Genomic DNA, 18,121 nt, shown 5'->3' on the forward strand with positions numbered 1-18,121 from the left:
ATTTACCTGGGATTCCTCGCTTTCTTGCTCTCCTATTCCAGTACTGGCCCAGGAGTAGGTTGCTGGGCCCTTCCCAGGGATCTCCAGAATGATTCTCAATTTCCTTCTCACCTGCAGGCTGAACTCTGCCTTTTGGGTGGGAAATGGCTCTTGTGTACTTCCGTGTATTTTTCACTGTGACGGCAGAGTTAACCCAGTCCCGGAAAGTGTAACAGGTCAGTATATTCTACCTGGTGGGTTGAAAACTGGTTCCCTCTGAGCCTGTCTTGGTTAAAAGTGAGATTTCCCTTCATCTGGTCCAGTCCCTCAGGATGCTCACCTTCACAAACACTTCTGTCCTCCATTCTAGAAGTTCTAAAGGATGTCAGAGCGTCCTGGGCCCTCGAACAACAAATTGGCAAGTCTTGAGTAAGGCATGAGTCAACTAAAACCAGCTAGTTGGCAGGCAATAGGCTGGTGATCATCAGCAAAGCACAGCCAGAGGCTGGTGTCTCTGTCTCTTCCAGACTCCAGGCTGCCTAATGCCCCTCCAAGGGACCCTCCCCTTCCTCTCTGCTTCTGCAGCTCCTGCATATTTTGTCCCAGCTCTGGGAGCTGAAAAACCAGCTCTGGAAATCTGAATCTGAATCTTCATGTCTGGTCCAGACACCAGGCTCTGGGGCTTAGTAGCCAAGTATTTACAAACTGTTCCTGGTCTCAAGTGGGTGACTCAGACCCAAGGGCAGGGAGGAGAGGCCCCAAGTCATGAGGGAAGGAATTTCAGGTGGGGATGGGGCTGGAGAGCTGAAAGGGAAATTCTCTGGCGAGGGCTTTGAAATCTGATTCTAGAGTGTTCTAAACATTCTAAAATCCAACACCCTGCCCCCCCCCACCCCGCCGCCGGCTGCCTCCTAACAAGCAGAGGACAGAGAAAGGCCAGTCAGGAGCCTGGAGCGGACGCTAACTGGGTCTGGGGTGGCGGATTTGTTTTGCATTTGTAGACCCTGCGCTTCTAAGTCAGGGACCTTGTTTTATGATCTCAAGGACCCTTGGAAACGAGTCCTACCCATTTGTGGAATTTATAAATTCTATTTCAGTCCGGTAACCTTCTCAACCTTTCAACCTTGATTATATTCTTGTTCTGCCAAGGACCGTAAATTCCATATACATTTTGATTTAATGGCAACAACTAGCCACAGAAAGCAGATGTCTCTTGTGAACACATTCAAAGGGTCTGTTTTGTCTCCTGAATGGGCATCTCCCGAGCGGATACCCCCAGGAAGGCCCTGTTTGTGAGAGATTAGATAGTTAACGAAGCCTGCGTGATTAAGGGGGAGTGCACATTTGCTGTTGGTTCTCAAGAGGTGTCTAATTTCTCCCTTAAGCCTCAAGCCAGCGAGTTCCAGAGCTCGGGAAAACCAGAGTCCGATTAGCCTTGGCAGAGCCCATGCAAGCTGTCTCCCTCGTTTACCAAAAAGGGAAGATTTGCTGGAGGGACGCCAAGGTCAATGGGAGACACACCCGTGGAGGTTGTATGCCTCCCGCCAAGATTTCCTGTCTCTTTGGTGGCAGATCTGCCCCTGCTGTGTGGGCAATCACACAGACCATCTGCATTGAGTCTGTGGGACAGGAAAACGTGAAGCAATAATCCATATATAATTAGTTCACCCCACCCAGCCTTTTCTAACTTCTGTAACCGCAACCCTTAAAAGCATACTCTTGGGAAACAGAAAATCATTGTAAGAACTGCTCAATGGGGCCATTTTACAAACTCTGGATTAGAATTGTTTAAAAGCAAAGCACAGTGTTCAAGGTGGAAAAGCAAATGAGAAGCAACGGGACAGTTAGAAACAGCTGGTGTGCAGGGACCATGTTCTCAAGCAGCAGCCTGTCACTGTGGACAGTTTTCTTAACCTAAAAGGAGGATCCCCTCTTCCATGAGTGTCTGTAGGCCTGTAATCACCACTATAATTTTCAACAGAAATGCTGGCAACATTTACTTCAACAGACCCATCAGAAAAATGTATCCTCAAATCCAAGGGCATCCTTACCACTGCTCATATGGCTTTATAACAAAGATGAAGACAGTGAATGAAGGAGGAATGAATGTGTGTGAGATGACATTACCTGGTGCACTTGGAAAGGTAGCACAGAAGCATCTAGATCTGGCATTCCTAAACCTTTCGGTGTTGGGTGGGATTCACTCTTAAAAATTACTGAGGGCCCCCAAACTGCTTTTTTTTAAAATGTGGATTATATCTATCGATATTTACTATATTCAATTTTTTAAGATTTATTTTATTTATTTTAGAGAGAGAGAGAGCAGGAGCAGGAAGAGGCAGAGGGAGAGGGAGAGAGAACCTCCAGCAGATTCCCCACTGAGTGTGGAGCCCAATGTGGGGGCTCCATCCCACAACCCTGAGATCGTGACCTGAGCCGAAACCAGGAGTCAGGCGCTTAACCTGAGCCACCCAGGCGCCCCAGATGTTTACCATATTCAAAATTATCACAGAGAAATTTTAAAAATGCAGAGATCCAAAACCCCTCCTGCCATCAGCTGAGAGAGGTACGACATCATCTCATCACACTGCAGGCACCCTTTGGAAAATACCACTTCACACGTGTCAGCAAGTGAAAACGGCAAAGGACATCTTATTTTTATAAAATAGCTTTGACCTCACGGACACCGCAAAGGGTCCCTGGCTCACTTTGAGACCCACTGACATAGAGAAATGTGAACAGCTCCTACGTCCCTGCCGGACACCACTGAAAAGCTGGGGTCTGTGGACAGGGAGCACCCAATTACTGCTATTGAGGTTTTTTCTTTTTTTTTCTTTCTAAAGATTTTACTTATTTCTTCATCAGAGAGAGAGAGACAGAGCATGAGGAGGGGGAGCAGGAGCAGAGGGAGAAGGAGAAGCAGACGCCCTGCTGAGCAGGGAGCCCCACGCGGGGCTTGATCCCAGGACCCTGTGATCATGACCTGAAGGCAGACACTCCACCGACTGAGTCACCCATGCGTCCCTGCTATTGAGTTTCAAATCTACAGCCTGAAGAAGGGGTGCAGCACAAGGTGGAAAGGAGATCCCCCTTTTACAGGATTAGAAATGTGTTCCCCAGGGCAGGGTTTACGGCAAGTCAGCAGCAAAGTTGAATGTCATTTTCAACAGAAAATTTCTTTCTTTCTAGTAGTTCTTAGTCTACTTTTTAATGTGCAGCCAACAAGTGTTTTGGTCACTGATATCTAAAACCTGTCACTGCACACGGATGAGAGAAAAACTCTCTGAGGGCCTGATAGACGAGAGAAGCCAGTTTACATTTCTAAGTCAACGTGACTGTGGATAAACTTTGTTCAAGCCGAAAGCCTGATTTATGGCTGCGTCGTACGTCTGCTTTGTGAGTGAGCAGTCTAAAGGAAAACCGTCTAGGGATACCTGGGTGGCTCAGTGGGTTAAGCATCTGCCTTCGGCTCAGGTCATTATCTCAGGGTCCTGCTCGGGCTCCTTGCTCAGCCTGCTTCCCCCTCTGCCTGCTGTTCCCTCCTGCTTGTGCTCTCTCTCTCTCTGACAAATAAATAAATAAAATCTTTTTTAAAAAGTAAAGGAAAACCATCTTGTCCTTGACATAGGGATCAATGCTCCTACTCCCTGAATTCCTTTACAGCAAAACTCGTGATTCCTGCCTGAATGCTAATCTACACTCCTTTGAGCTTTTACAGGATGTAAAAAGTACCCGACCCTGTAAAAGCTGTTCATTCTCTGGAGCTCCTGCTTCCCTGTGTCTCCTGGGCAGCTGTCCTAACCCGAGCTCAAATAAAACTCTCTTACTTTTAGAGACGCTAAAAGGTGTGTTCAATTTGCATCGATAACGTATACCATGTATTGAGCACTTAATGCATATGGGGCATATGGAAGCTCTTTAACAAGGGCTCTCTGTGTGTTGAGGACAGTGCTAGGCACTTTACAGCCATTTATTATTATTTGTATTTTACAGGTGACGAAATCGAGGTTGGAGAAGTAAATCATCCACATGGCCCAGCTAGAAACGTAGGAGAGCAGGATTTCAAACCCAGGCTGCCTTTTTGAAAGTCCGGGTGGTTGCCCACAGAACTACAATGTATCTCATAATCACTGTGCACTCAAGGGCCTCTGGGAAAGGGCTGGCACATGCAGGCCCATGTTCCCGGTCCAGCTCTGTTGCTGTGTCCGTCCAACATCAGGTGAGTGCTGTGTGCTGGGTGTCTAGATCCCGGGAAGGGCACAAAAAATATGATGTAGTGTGAAAGAAAGAAAGAAAGAAAGAAAGAAAGAAAGAAAGAAAGAAAGAAAGAAAGAAAGAAAGAAAGAAAGAAAGAAAGAAAGAAAAAAGAATAAGCCCAAGGTGGAGTCACTTGTCCCAGGACGGGAAACCAAGACTTAATTGCAGTTTCACTTTCTCCTGGGAGTGGAATTTTAAACCAATAGATCTGAATTTCTTGGTGGGTATTAGGGAGGTAATCTGCCTGATAAGACCACCTGCCCTTCTCCTTAAGGGAAGGTGACCTTGCCTGATCCTTTCATCTGCGGTAACTGCCTTGTCCCACCCCCTTTCCTGCCTATAAAAACCCTTCCATCTTACTTAAACAGCTCCTCAGAGCTCCTTTCTACTCCCTTGATGAGATGCTCCCTGATTCATGAATGTTAAATAAAGCCAATTAGATCTTTAAATTTACTCAGTTGAGTTTTATTTTCTAGCAGTGGACACACACACAAACACACACAATCATAAAAGAGAGCCCCTGCCTTTGAGTTCTGCCAAAATGAATGCACAAAAATGGGAAGTTAACTACTGACACAAGTTAATTAGTATACGGCAAATGCCGGAGAGGCTCGTCCTTGGCATTCCCGGTGGGGCTGCCACGGGGCCCAGAGGGGTCGGACCAAGACACCGTGGAGAAAGGAGGGCTTTGTGCTGGGCTTAAGGGGAAGGTTTTTTTGTTGTTGTTGCTTTGTTTGGGGGGTTTTGTTTTGTTGGGGTGTGTTTTTGGTTTTGTTTTTAGCAGGAAAAAGCAATGGGATAGGAGTCAGAAGCTAGACGTTAGCTGGCTCTGTCCTGTGTGAACCTGAGCCTGGTAGGGCTTCTTGCAGTTGAGGGCCGTGGCACATCAGGCACAGCTCCAGCCCACCAGGCTACCCGCCGGGCAGCTTGCCTCTTTGCTCACTCGTGCCCCCCGTTGGCGTCTCCAGACCCCGCCAGCCAGTGCGGCGGGCCCATCCTCGCAGGGGTCTCTCAGCCCGCAGCCCTGCATAACACGAGCTTCTGGCAGACTCACGATTTTCGTGCTTTCCGAGCTGAGTTGTTCTCCCCAAACCCCCTTTGTAATCCCCCAGACGTGCATCCACCTCCAGGCCCCCCACTTCTTGTTCTACAGCCTTGGGCAATTCCTTTGCCCTCTGGGGAGCCTCCCTCTCCTCACGTGTGAGATGCGGGTAATAAAGCCTCACAAGGTGGTTGTAAAGGTGCATGACTGTCAAGCCCTCAGTACAGTGCTGCAGACAGCGTCGGTACTGGATAAACTAGAACAGCTCTTTATTGTCCGCCTCTGGTATACGGTACCTGTGACATAGTTGCAAGCAGTACAGGTTATGAAATGTTAGATTGGATTTATTTATTTCTTTGTTTCAAATTCTCAAATCATCACAGAACTGGGTCATCATGGGAAGATAAAAAAAGAAATAGAAGAAACACACTGCTGGTTGTGCTGAAGCTCTCCAGAGGGAGGGAGAGAGAATAAGACTGTGTTTTCACTCTGTAAGGGACTCAGCATTTTTTATCTTAATAAATAACCAGAAATCCCTAGTCATCCCTTCCTGATACAAGAGAACATTCTTTATGGGGACTAGTAACATCTCGTATGTAACAATCTACTCAGGGACAGAAGTTGGATAGTCAAAGAAGACCGATTGTTGACTCCAGTCCCACATCCCTCAAACTCGAGTTACTGCATTGCTACTTTCCAGAGAATGAAGGGAGGGAGAGAGATGGGGGCAGGGGGAGAAAGAGAGAGAGAGACAGAAGGAAAGACTGTTTTGTAAGCACCCTCACCAGCCCCTATGGTTGTCGTCACGATGCCACTACTTCATCACTTTGACAAGCTAATGATTATTGTTGGTTTCTTTCCACTAAGTTTTTTCTTATGTGGGTTGGGAACTCAATCTAGGAGAAGTGATAGTTTGAGGGGTTTTTTGGTTTTGATTATTGAAGAGACAGGAAGGGCTTTTCAATGGACCATGGGTGCCAAAGGCTTGTGTATACAGTCAATGTGACTGAGACCCAATGATGACTGGGGGAAGGGGTTCTTGGTGATTATTTCAATTTTACCAATATTCATATCAGTAGAGCTTTAAACTTAATAATGCCACAGTTACACATATCCGTCCCATTTAGATCTCATAAGTACCTTTGAGGTTTCCACTTAGGATGACTTTAGCTGAAATAACAGATGATCCACTCCAGGGTTAATAAAGAGAAGATGGAAATTTCTTTAGCTCACATGAAAAGAAGTCTAGACAAAGGTTTCTGTCCGCCATCCACACTGTACAATTTCTCTGAAGGCTGGTAGGATGGCTGCTAGTGACAGTTTGGCCTGTAGTTTCTTGTCCATGATTGGGGTAAGGAGAGGCTAGGTTTGTGAAGCAGAATTTTTCTAAGAGCAAGGATGCTGATTTCCCTGAAACTCTTCTCCTCATGTCTCACTGGCACAGAATGGCTTGGGCATGCCCATTTCTGAACTAATACGGCCCAGGGGATTAACATCTTAGATGGACCTAGACTCATCAGCCGGGATATAATAGATACCGAGCACTTAACTATAATGTTTTTGCATGTGTTCACTTTCTAGATTGGGGATTGGCAGACTATAGCCCTCGGAATACATCTGGCCACTTGTTTTTGTAAATAAAGTTTTATTGGAATACAACCATGTGCCTTTGCTCACATTTACAGCTCCTTTCATGCCACAAATGTAGTGTTGAATAGTTGTGACAGAGACTGTGTGGTCCACAAAACCTAAAATATTTACTATCTGGCCCTTAATAGAAAGTTTGTTGACCCTTTTTTTAGATGAAGAAAGTGGAGTTGAGGTTAAATGACCTGTCTGAAGTCAAAGAGTTAACGAGAGGCAGAGGCTAGATCCTCACCCATATGCCCAAGCTCTCGCCACCACCAGCAACTTGGAGAGAATTTCTTCAGATAGGTTTGCATTTTTTTGTGATGTGTGCCAATGCAAGCTTTTATACACAGCAACACTGACATAGGTCTGATGAAATAAATAGGTTTATAATGATGAATTCATTCTCACAGATGAATGAATTCACAGCTACTATAAATAGAGGAATAGTTTTGGGCATGAGAAAATTGAAAGGATATTTTATACTCCATCGTAATAAGCTTGATACCCCACTTAAAAATACAGAAACAACAACTGGAATAGGATCGAAAATTTTCAGTGACCATTGGGTTAAAATTAAAGATTTTCAAAAAATAACTTCACATAGATGAAATGTTGACTCATGTTATTTTGATGAGTTTTATTCAGAGAAAGTTTTAAAATGAAGGGAAAACAGTGAAATGACTGAAGATAGTATTCATAAAAAAGACACACCTATGATATCTCTTTTTCCTTTAGTATGCCTTCAATAGCCCTTCACTGTCCTCTCTGACTTTCTGTGGTAGCCAGTCTCCAAGATGGCTCTCAGTCACCTTCACCTTCTGGCATGTAGGCTTTCCTGCAGTTTCCTTCCGTATTATATAAGGGTTGGTCTGTGTGACCCATAGAGTATGGCCAGAGTGACGGTGTGCAACTCTAAAGCTTTGTCACAGGGGGTATTGCAATCTCTATCTTGGTTTCCTGCATTGCTTGCTCTGGGGGAGACACAGCTACTGTGTAGGGAGGATGCTCACGCAGCCATGGGGAAAGGGCCCCGTGGAGGGGAACTGGAGCCTCCCACCAACAGCCACGCCAACTTGCAAGCCATGCGAGTGCGCATCTTGGAGGCAGACCGTCCTCAGTCAGACCTTCAGATGATGACAACCTGAGGAGAGACCCGAGCCCGCACTGCCCTGCCCATCCGCAGAAAGCGTGGGAGATCATAAATCCTTATTGCTATTTGGAGTTGTGAAGTTTGGGGATGATTCGTTAAGCTGCCGTAAAGAAGCAATATACGTTTCTTCCACATTAGGTCAAAAGAGTGGTGGTGGATTGGGTGCGCAGGTCAAAATGAAGGATTAGCCATGAAATAAAGGGCAAAGAAAGAGGCAAGTAAGCAATTAAATGAAGTGAAAAGAAGGGAAAAAAAGAGAAGTCTTGTCCGGATTTATCAGAGAAGTACAAGCTCGCTATCCGGATAAGAACAACAACAGGTAGCTTTCGTGGAGCATTTACCTGTGCCGGGCACTGTGGCTCGTGTAAGGATGCTGTCCTTAGGGGACCACGGCCTCCAGTTTCTTTGGTTAGAAAATTTGCACCTTAGCATAAGGGAAGAGGGAAAGGGAGGGAATGGTAGATAGGAGGGCTAAAAAGTCCGGACAATAGAGAACACTGAAAAGAAGGCTGCACACAAAATGAATTTGTATGGAACTTTAAAAACTTGGGGAAATGTTGAAAATGTCTATGTGCGTGTTGCGGATATGAAACAGATACCCTTCCCCTTTTCCCTATTTCATTTGGCTCCCCACGCATTCAGTAACTATCTGTTCTAGGTAATGAGCTGTCACTGTTCTGGGTGCTAGGAGTCACACTGAGCAAAACACAGCCACAGAGCTTGCGTTCTGGGAGGATTTCCTCTTTTTCAGTGGATGGCGCTACCAAATTCCCAGTCATCCTACAGAGACTGGGGAACTGTCCTAACTCCTCTCTCCTAACCTCCACAAGGAGCCCCCGAATCAGATGAGTACTTCTTGCTGCTCTCTGTCCTCACTGCGGGTGCTTGACCTGAACACTCTTTATCCTCTCCAGGTAGATCAGTTTCCTCTGGCCACACAATAAACTACCACAAAGAGTTGGGTGACTTGGAGCTGCTGAAGTTTCTAGAGGCCAGAAGTGCCAGATCAAGGTATTGGCAGGGCCATGCTCCCTCCAAAGGCTCTAGGACTCTCTCCCAGCTTCTGGTGGCTCCCTGGCCCATGGCAGCAGAACTCCAACCTGCACGTGCCATTCTCCCTGTGTGCGGGTCTGCCTGCTCCTGGTTCCTCCAGGCTGAGTGAGACGTAGAGGAAACTCTGTCTCCTTTGGTTTCCTGCAGGCAAGTACCTTCCTACTTATCACTCTGAGTAGGAAATTGTTTACTTGTCTCTCTTCTTAAATCTGCAGGTCCTCTGAGGCAGGGACGGTGCCTTCTTTGCTTCCCCAGTGCTGACTATAGTTATCAATTGAGAAATATCAATATTCAATATGTGTTTGTTGGATTAACTTTACTGTCTTCTCTTGGGATTATGTCTTTTGTGGATAGTGAGAGAAGAAAGGTGGTGGTCCAAAGAGTCTTCTTGTTCCTGCTATAGCTTTGTGAGAGAATGCCCTCATATGGAGTCTTGCTAATACAGATCTAATGGTTTCTGTTTATTCATAAGGTCCCAACTCTCCTTGCAGGGAACATTACAACCTAAAGGAGCAGCAGCCAGATAACAGTTTGTTTAAAAGGGCACTATTTCCCCATCTTCTCACTTCCATGAGATTGTCTTGCTTCCTAGCAGGAGAATCAAAAGAATAGATGTCTCTAATCTAAGGACTTGATTTTCAACCACTAACCTGAAAGTGGTATTTTTGCTGTTGCCCACAACATAGCTGTCACCATCCATTTTCATATGTTCTTCTCATAACTGAACTCCTGCCACTCTCAACATGGAACTTCATGGGAACTTTCTCTTCCCTCTTGGCTCCTGTGAATCTTCTCTGTTCTCTTCCTATACCTCTGCTCCTTTTCTGGCGTATTCTCTCTTCCCCATGAGTATGGTGCTTCCCAAGGGTGGTAAATTGCCCTTTCCAAAGATGTTCACTCCTTAATATTTATCTCATTCGACTTTCTCTTCTATTTTATTTTATTTTGTTATTATGTTATGTTAGTCACCATACAGTACATCCTTAGTTTTTGATGTAGTGTTCCATGATTCATTGTTTGCATATAACACCCAGTGCTCCATGCAATACATGCCCTCCTTAATACCCATCACTGGGCTAACCCATCCCCCCCCCAAAAAAAAACCCTCAGAATGTTTCCCGGAGTCCATAGTCTCTCATGGTTCATCTCCCCCTCTGTTTTCCCCTCCTTCATATTTCCCCTCCTTCTCCTAATGTCCTCCATGCTATTATTCCTTATGTTTCACAAATAAGTGAAACTATATAATTGTCTTTCTCTGCTTGACTTATTTCACTTAGCATAATCCCCTCCAGTTCTGTCCATGTTGATGCAAATATTGGGCAATCGTTCTTTCTGATGGCTGAGTAATATTCCATTGTATATATGGACCACATCTTCTTTATCCATTTGTCTGTTGAAGGGCATCTCAGCTCCTTCCATAGTTTGGCTATTGCGGACTATGAACATTGGGGTGCATATGGCCCTTCTTTTCACTACATCTGTATCTTTGGGGTAAATACCCAGTAGTGCAGTTGCTGGGTCATAGGGTAGCTCTATTTTTGACTTTTTGAGGAACCTCCACACTGTTTCCAAAGTGGCTGTACCAGCTTGCATTCCCACCAGCAGTGTTAAGAGGGTTTCCCTTTCTCCACAACCACTCCAACATTTGTTGTTTTTTGCCTTATCAATTTTTGCCATTCTAACTGTCGTAAGGTGGTATCTCAATGTGGTTTTGATTTGAATTTCCCTGATGGCTAATGATGTTGAACATTTTTTCATGTGTCTGTTAGCCATTTGTATGTCTTCATTGGAGAAGTGTCTGTTCACGTCTTCTGCCCATTTTTTGACTTGGTTATCTGGTTTTTGGGTGTTGAGTTTGAGAAGTTCTTTATAGATCTTGGATACCAGCCCTTTATCTGCAGTGTCATTTACAAATATCTTCTCCCATTCCGTGGGTTGCCTCTTTGTTTTGTTAACTGTTTCCTTTGTTGTGCAGAAGTTTTTTATCTTGATGAAGTCTCAGAAGTTCATTTTTGCTTTTGTTTCCCTTGCCCTTGGACACGTGTCATGAAAGAAGTTGCTGTGGCCAATGTTGAAGAGGTTATTACTTATGTTCTCCTCTATGATTTTGATGGATTCCTGTCTTACCTTGAGGTCTTTCATCCATTTAGACTTTATCTTTGTGTATGGTGTAAGAGAATGGTCGAATTTCATTCTTCTGTATACAGCTGTCCAATTTTCCCATCACCACTTATTGAAGGGACTTTTTTCCATTGGATGTTTCTTCCTGCTTTGTCGAAGATTAGTTGACCATAGAGTTGAGTGTGCATATCTGGGATCTCTATTCTGTTCCATTGATCTATGTGTCTGTTTTTGTGTCAGTACCATGTTGTCTTGGTGATCACAGCTTTGTAATATAGCTTATTAAAATGTCTATGCCGCCCAGAGCAATCTATACTTCAAAGCCATCCCGATTAAAATACCGAAGCCATTTTTCAAAGTGCTGGAACAAATAATCCTAAAATTTGTGTGGAACCAGAAAAGACCCCAAATTCACCAAGGAAATGTTGAAAAAGAAACAAAGCTGGGGGCATCACGTTGCGTGATTTCAAGCTATGTTACAAAGCTGTGACTGACTTTCTCTTCCTATGGTGTGACTGACACTCTCCCTCTGAAAGCTGGGGTCTGGGATTCCTCCCCTTAAAACTGGACAGGGGCTGGTGACCGCCCTGATCAATTGCACATGATTATGTGACTTACACTTTGAGTCCACCTCTCTCCCTCTTCTCTCTCTCTGCTTGAGTTGGAGCCCAGCCACCATATTTGGAGGAGCTCGGGTCACACGCGGAGGCTACACACAGGCATTCCAACTCAAGTCTCAGTTGACAGTCAGCACTGACCATCGGACATGGGGGCGAATGAGTGTTCACATGACTCCAGCCTGAACCCTTGAATCTTCCAGATGAGGGCCAGAAGTCATGGAGCAGGAAGGAGCCATCCCCACTGGTCTGTCTGAATTCCTGACCCACAATAACTTGTGAGAATTAATAAATAATGATTGTTATTTTAAGTCACCGCATTTGAGGGTAATTTATTACATTTTAATAGATTTTAATATGCCAAGAATCTCTTTTTTGTTTTTTCCCTGGGTGATTTCATTCACTTTGCTGTTGTCCAGTTATCTCTCCCATCACCAATTCTCCTTTGCAAGTGTCTCCCCCATAATTTCTTCCAGTTTCAGCTTCTTGTCCATGTTCAGCATTGTACTGTCAGCTGCCTACTGGGCATCCTTCTCTGGGTGTTCCTCACACTCACTCTTGCACAGAAAGACACTTAGCCTCTTTCTCCTCAAGTTCATGTCTCTTCTCCTGTTCCCTCTTTCTGTTCTTGACACCACCAATCTTCCCATCTAGAAACTTTCATCATCATCGATGCCTTCTTATTTGTCTGTCCTAGCCAACCAGGTGCTAAGGTGTTGCATTGGGTCAATTGGTATGTTTTTAGCTACAAGTAATACAAAAGCCTGCTAACCATGGTATGGCAGTCTGGGTCCAACAGGCACATAGAAACAGGGCTGTTTAATATAGAAATTATTAACTATGACAAAAAAAAGCAACTCTAATATATGAAGAAACTCTATATGGTATACTAGGGCTGAGGGAGAGGACCCAAGGAAAGACAGGCTTGGAAGGGGTTCAGATCTCATTGGAGAAAGTGGGACTCAGGTCACTGAATAGTAGAGAAGTTCTCTGGGTTGGCCAGGCTGGAGCTGGTCTGCAGTTGCAATAGGTCCTCCTTTGGGACATGCGTGTGTGTGTGTGTGGGGCATGGATGTGTGGGAAAGGCCCAGAGAACCTGGTCTCCCACAGTGCCCCTCCAGAGCGCCTTCTACTCAGAAAGCTTAACAGCATTCTTTCTTTAAAGGAGAACTACTGTAAAAAAAAAAATTCTTTATCACAGAACATATATTAGAGGGTGCATTTGGAGTTGAGACACAATAAATGATTAACTAACATACATGGCTTAAGCAAATTTATTTATTGTGTCACAAAGCAAATGATCAGATACTGGCCAGTTCTAGGGTTCTCTTGAAGTGGTCAGCAATGTCATCAAAGATCCTGATGTTTTCTGTTTTTCTCCCACTGTGTTGGCCATTATCTTCTATCAGAGTTTCAAGGGGCTGAAGCACCTACAGGTATCTTATACAGAGAGCACTCTATCCACAAAAAATGGGGGGGGGTGGTGGCGAATTTTCTCCTTTCCCTCACTTTTTTTCTTTCTTTTTTTACTTATTTTATTTAACTGCAGTTAGTTAGCATATAGTGTATCATTAGTTTCAGATGTAGCGTTCAGTAATTCGTCAGTTGCATAGAACACCCAGTGCTCATCATATCATGTGCCCTCCTTACGCCCATCACCCAGTTACTCCATCCCCCCATCCCCACCCCTTCCAGCAACCCTCAATTTGTTTCCTACAGTTAAGAGTCTCTTGTGGTTTGTCTCCCTCTCTGATTTCATCTTATTTTGTTTGCCTCTTTGCCTCACTTTTTATTGAAGGGAAAACATTTTGCAGAAAGTCCCAGGAGACGTCCCATCAATTTCCATTGTCAGGATTGGGTCTTATGCTTTCCCTCTGGTTGTAAGACTGGCTAGGATGCAGGGTCTTAAGCTTCTTCAGTGGAAGGTGGGCTTTGCCAGCACGGAAGAGAATGCCTACAGGAAGACGGCAACCCTACCTGCCTCACACCTCTATCCCTGTTCCCCCTCCTCTGCGTAGTCCTCATGAACCTAGGCGCCCTGGATAGTGACAAGCCCTGAGTTACTCTAGGCTAGGTGTTAACCAGTTCCTGGGGAAGGACAAAAGGCTTTCCACTGTCTCTTTTGTCACCTTAAGTTTGATATCTTTACTGAAGCCATTTCCAGTGCATCCTGCAACCAGATGGAGTTTCCTGAAGAGGTAACTGTGAACATCTCTTTCTCAGGCTCCAAATCTCTCACGAGGAGGAAGTTTCTGGTTAAAATCATGGAGATTATGCTAAGTGAAATAAGTCAAGCAGAGAAAGACAATTATATGGTTTCACTCATTTATGGAACATAAGAAATAGCAGGAAGATCAGTAGGAGAAAGAAGGTAAGAGTGAAGGGGGTTAAACAGAAGGGGGAATGAACCGTGAGAGACTATGGAATCTGGGAAACAAACTGAGGGCTTTAGAGGGGAGGGGGTGGGGGATTAGGATAGGCCGGTAATGGGTATTAAGGAGGACACGTATTGCATGGAGCACTGGGTGTTATATGCAAACAATGAATCATGGAACTTTACATCAAAAACTAAGGATGTACTGTACGGTGACTAACATAACATAATAAAAATTATTATTAAAAAATAAAATAAAATAAAGGATTAAAAAAATCATGGACTTTTGTACCAGATCATACAACTCACATCGAAGTTCTGTCTCTTACTAATTGTATGACCTTGGGCAAGGTATTTAATTGCTTTATGCCTGAATTTCTCATCTTTTAAATGAGGATAATAAAAGTACCTATCTCCTAGGTATGCTATGAAGAGTAAATGATATAATACAAATTGGTTTTTGGCACAGAGTGAGTCTTCAATAGGTATTGTTCTTGTGAGCTATTATTGTTCTCACTTTATATCCAATTGAATCTAAACTTCTTAAGTGACCATTTAAAATCTTGTAGGCGCTAACCCCAATAACATTTTTCCAAACTTACATTAAAACAGATGATCTTCCCTACTACGCCACGGACTACTTGAGGGAAGGATTACATTTCATAAGACCAGGATTTAACATGATCTTTGGCCAGAGTAGTTTCTCTCTGTTCTTATGTGCTTTTCACTCAAGTAACAGGCCTTGCTCATTATACAGCTTCTCTCTTTCTACCTGTGCCTTGCTCTTGCTGTTTTCCTGTCTGCCGTGTCCTTTCTCTATATTTCCTCCCCTCCCCCGCATCCAACTTCCTTCCAGGCTCATCTCAGAAGCAATTTCCTCCCTGTTGGGATCTCTTTCCCAGCTCTCGTTTGAAAAATGTCAAGCTTCCAGAAAAACCAAAAGAATAGTACAGAGCGCTGATATACTCTTCACCTACATGCAGCAATTCTTAATATTTTTGCATCTGCTTTTTTTTTTTTTTTTTGGAGAGAGAGAGATGGGGGAGTGGCAGAGGGTGAGGGAGAGAGGATCTCAAGCAGGCTCCATACCCAGCTCAGAGTCCGACACCAGGCTCAATCACACAACCCTGAGATCCTGAGGTGAGCTGAAACCAAAGATGTTTGACCGACTGAGCCACCCAGGCACCCTGACACCTGTTTTTTCTCTGTACGTATATCCTTTCTTTTTGGAGCCATTTGAAAGTTGTTGATATCATGATACTTTACATTCAGCATATATCACGTAAGAACAAGGATGCTCGCCTACAACATGAAGATATCATTATCCTCACCCCCCAAAGTTTAACATTGCTTTGATAATTCTATTTACTATTCAGTTTTTTCCCCTGAGAAAACAGATTACTTTGTTTATCACTGTAGGGATCAAGAAATACCCAATAGAAATGACAATGTGACTCGGGGGTCTTTTAGTAGAATTTTGCTCTTCCCTGGGTATTCGAAAAAGTTCTGGAATTTTGTTGCATGCTTCTGCCTGAGTTTCAGAGAGACATCCGAGCAGCATCAGTTTGATAGCTTGTGGTTTGTGTTCCAGAAGGGCACCCACTCATTTCCCTGCAGCTACTATTATTTTAGACACTAAGTGGGGACACCCATAGCAACAGCGTGCGTATGTCCATGGTCTGTCACCTGAACCTGTGTTTCCAAAGCCAGGCCAAGGGTCAGGTGCAAGAAGATTGAGCCTTCGTGATGGTGTAGTGGTTGGAACACTTGGATTCCAAGCGCAGATCGGTCCTGTTAGCTGCAAGGTGTATTTGTGTTCTAAGACTGCTGTGACAATTTTTTAAAAAAGCAAAACTCAACTGAGTAAATTTTTAGAGATATTGTTGGCTTTATTCAATGATTCGTAAATCGGGCAGCATCTATTCTAGGGATAGAAAGAAGCTCTGAGTTGCTGCACAAAATGGAAAACTTCTACAGACAAAAGGAAGGAGGGGCAGTTATACTAGCAAAGGGGGAGTTAACTAGAGGGAAGTTACACTAGGAAAAAGGAGATTGGTTGTGGTGAGGTCACTTTCCTTCAGGAGATGACAGAGGTCGATCAAGCAGATTACCTCACTAGCGTTGACCAGCTGATTCCTGATTGACTGGTTTAAGATTCCATTTCTGGGAGAGGCTGAAATTGCAATTAAGTTAAGTCTCAGTTTGGTGTCATGGAACTTAGTATAAGTGATTCCATTTTGGGTCTGCTGTCTTGTTTTTAACACACAGTACCACAAACTAAAACTATAGGAATGTGCTGTTTCATAGTTCTGTTGGCTAGAAGTCCAAAACCAAGGTGTCAGCAGGGCCCTGCTCTCTCTGAGGGCTCTAGGGGATGATTCTTTCCTTGCCTTTCTCCCAGCTTCTGGGGTTGCCCCCTGTTCCTGCTGTCCTTCACCTGTAGATGCTTCACACCTCGATTCTTATACAGCTGTCCTCCCCCTGTGTGTCTCCATGTCTCTATTCCACCTCTTTTTTTTTTTTTAAGATTTTATTTATTTGAGAGAGAGCGTGTGTGAGAGAGAGCATGAGAAAGGGGAGGGTCAGAGGAAGAAGCAGACTCCCAGCTGAGCAGGGAACCCGAGTGGGACTCGGTCCTGGGACTCCGGGATCATGACCTGAGCTGAAGGCACTGGCCCAACCAGCTGAGCCACCCAGGTGCTCCTCTACTCCACCTCTTATAAGGACACCAGTCTAATAAGACTGCATTGAGTCCACCCTACTCCAGTCTGATCTAAGGTCAACTAACTACATCTGCAAGGATTCTATTTTTAAATAAGGTCACATTCTGGAGTAATGGTGGTTGGGCCTTCAACATATCTTTTCAGGGGACATAATTCAACCCATCACATGGGGTCTTGAGCTAACATCTCAAAGGCTTACTGCAAAATTTAAATGAAATATAGGAGAGTTAAGCTCTATAGCATTTGACTTTAGAGTTTCTAATATACAATTTATATTCAAGTTTTTCCAATTATCCCAAGTATCCCTTACACCTTCCTTGTTTGTGGTCTAGTCTCCAACTAAGGGTCATGCATTGCATTTTGTTGTCTTGCCTCTTTATTCTCCTTTAATTCATGACAGTGGTTCTCAAACCTTCATGTGTATGAAAATCTGCTGGAGAGCTTATTAACGATTTTCTGGGGCCCATCGCTGAAGATTTTGAGTCAATGGGTGAGGGTGGGGCCTATGAATTTACATTTTTTTTAAAGATTTTATTTATTTATTTGACACAGAGAGAGTACAAGCAGGGGAAGCAGCAGGCAGAGGGAAAGGGAGGAGCAGACTCCCTGCTGAGCAGGGAGCCCACTGTGGGGCTCCATCCCAGGACCCTGGGATCATGACCTGAGCTAAAGGCAGATGCTTAACCATCTGAGCCACCCAGGCACCCCTGAATTGGCATTTCTAACAAGCAGGAAAGTGATGTCAAAGCTGCTGGTCTAAGGACCACACTTTTGTGAACCATTGATCCAGAACAGGGGTTTGAAAACTTTTTTCTATAGAGGGCCAGATGGTAGAATAGGTTTTGTGGGTTCTGTTGCAAATACTCACTGCAATTATGGGCAAGAGCAGCCATGGACAATACATAAACAAATGGGTATGGCTATATTCCAATAAAACTTTATTTAGAAAAGAGCTCTCTAGCCAGATTTGGCTCTCAGTGTGTTGTTCATAACCCCAATTTGGAAGAGTACTCCTGCTTTTTTGGAGGGAGGTGTCTTACAGAGCATTAACATTTCAAAAAAGATTTTATTTATTTATTTATTTATTTATTTATTTATTTATTTATTTATAGCACGAGCAGGGGGAGGGGCAGAGGGACAGGGAGAGAGAAAGGGAGAATCTCAAGCAGACTC

The sequence above is a fragment of the Ursus americanus genome, chromosome 11, assembly GCF_024610735.1.
Source record: "Ursus americanus isolate L20-20 chromosome 11, mUrsAme1.1.p, whole genome shotgun sequence".
In the NCBI taxonomy this organism is placed as follows: Eukaryota; Metazoa; Chordata; class Mammalia; order Carnivora; family Ursidae; genus Ursus; species Ursus americanus.